We start from the raw sequence: 2,359 nt of genomic DNA, 5'->3' as shown, positions 1-2,359 counted from the left end.
AGTTTGATTTTTACATTCTATCAAAAGTATGGCGGCAGGATAATACCATAGGATCCACGTGAATATCTAACATTGGATGGCCCTCTCAGAATGAAATCATTACAGAAGGAATATTCCCATCATTGTTGCTGTTTAGGTGGAAAAAGAAGCGATACTCTTCACAGATTTTCATCTACCCTTTTAATATTATCCATTTCTTTCACTGACATTCTTTTACATTTAAGAGTTGACTTGTGAGCAACCTTCTTATTTTCTCATAGGCCGCTAACACAATGAATTGAGATGTGATTCTACTGCAACTTGCGCAGATATTACTTGTACAGAGAGTTGTCAGTGTTATCAGAGTTTCTACCAGACAAGAAGGGAAAAAAATTGATTTTTTTTTTTTTGCACTAGGATTACTATCCACTACCAAAATACTCGTAATTTTAATGAAGCTTTAAGGCTATCTGCAGTGCAGCTGCTGCTTCACGAAGTGTCCTGTGAAGCTTTAAGAGCAACACTGACAAAGCAGATTAATCATTTTTGTGAAGCTTTTGAAAAGCTACTGTCCTAAAGAGGGTAAGGCAAATTGGCTTGCTGCTGAGCGTGCTTTCAAGATGTAGGCATGATGCCTGGTTTCTGCACTGAAAGCTGAAGAAAAGTCTTTGTGTTTCTTTTCTTTTACATTCAGTATCAGCTATACCTTGCTGTATATAATAAAAATAGATGAGAAAAAACATGCCTCTTAACATATACTTGATTATAACATATACTTGATTACACTTTCACGCCTTCTAACTACGCATAAGTCACTCCCTTATACAAACAATAAGATGTTGCTAACTATGTTTTAGTCCTTTATAAAATGAAGGTGCTATACAATGTAGTTTTTCTTAGTTACAGCTTCTTACTAACTATTCGTAAGACTAAAATTATATTATCTGGCTTTAAAAATGCCCATCAATTCTTGAGTGGATTATTAAAATTTGGCATATGTATACAATGGAATATTACTCAATCATAAGAAACAACAGTGATCTAGGACCTCTTATATTTTCCTGGATTGAACTTGAGCCCATTATCCAAAGTGAGGCACCACAAGATCGGAAGAATGGGCTCCACTTGTACTCGCCATCAAATTGGTACTAACTGATGAACACTAGGGTGCTCACATGGCAGTAATACTCTCCAGGGATTAGGGGGATGGTGAGGGTAAATCCACAACTAAAGGACATGAGAAGCATTGTGGGGGGAAGGGCATGCCTCTAACCCTCACTTGGGTGAGGCAAAGACATAAAATGTAACCATAATGTTTGTACCCTCATAATACCCTGATTTTTAAAAAAATGATAGATTATCATTATTTCTATGGAGTACTTGGTTAATGTCTGTAAGATAGTACAGACAAGCAAGACACAGCTCACCAGGAAAAAAATAATACTACAGCGAATGTATTATAAAGGAATAGATAAAACCAAATATGTGTTAAAATTGTTTCAGCTTATTTCAGTTATACATCACTTAGATTTTCCTAATTTTTTTTATTTTTAATTATTATGGGTGCATAATAGTTGTATATATTTATGAGGTACATGTGATGTTTTGATACAAGCATACAATGTGTAATAAATCAGGGCAATTGGGGTATCCATCACTTCAAGAATTTATCATTTCTTTGTGTTAGGAACATTCCAATATCACTTTTTTAGTTATTTTAAGAAATACCATAACTTATTATTGACTATAGTCATTTTGTTGTGCTACCAAATATTGTGCATTCTATGTAACTATTAATATATTTTTGCACAGCCATTCCCACTATATCCCCCTCTCCCCACTACACTTTCCAGCCTCTGTTAACCATCATTCTACTCTATTTCCATGAAATCAATTGTTTTAATTTTTAGCTCACACATGAGTGAGATCATGCCAAATTTGTCTTTCTGTGGTTGGCTTATTTTAGTTGCCATAATGTTCTTCAATTCCGTCTGTGTTGTTCCAAATGACAGGATTTCATTCTCTTTTATCACTGAATAATATTCCATTGTGTATATGTACCACATTTTCTTTATCCATTCTTCCACTAATGAACACTTAGATTGATTTCAATTCTTGGCTAGTGGGAAAAGTGCTTCAATAAACATGGGAGTATAGATATCTTTTCCATATACTGTTTTCTTTTCTTTTGGATATATACTGAGTGGTGGGATTGCTGAGTCAAATGGTAGTTTTGTTTTTTTGAGGAACCTTCATACTGTTCTCTATAGTGGTTGCACTAATTTCTGTTCCCACCAACAGTGTAAGAGGGTTTCCCTTTCTCCACATCCTTGCCAGCCTTCAGTATTGCTTGTCTTTTGGAAAAAAGCCATTTTAACTG

General features: G+C 34.8%; 1 protein-coding gene across 2 annotated transcripts in view; it reads left to right on the top strand.

The window, feature by feature from the left end:
- LOC105817320 (BMP/retinoic acid-inducible neural-specific protein 3-like) overlaps nt 1-2,359 on the top strand; it is a 525,800-nt gene that overhangs the window by 193,105 nt on the left and 330,336 nt on the right. The gene's annotated exons all lie outside the window — the stretch shown is intronic.

This window comes from Propithecus coquereli, unplaced genomic scaffold (genome assembly GCF_000956105.1).
Source record: "Propithecus coquereli isolate 6110/MARCELLA unplaced genomic scaffold, Pcoq_1.0 Scaffold406, whole genome shotgun sequence".
In the NCBI taxonomy this organism is placed as follows: Eukaryota; Metazoa; Chordata; class Mammalia; order Primates; family Indriidae; genus Propithecus; species Propithecus coquereli.
The sequence above is the reverse complement of the archived record's forward strand: the minus strand, read 5'-3'. Positions and strand labels throughout refer to the sequence as shown.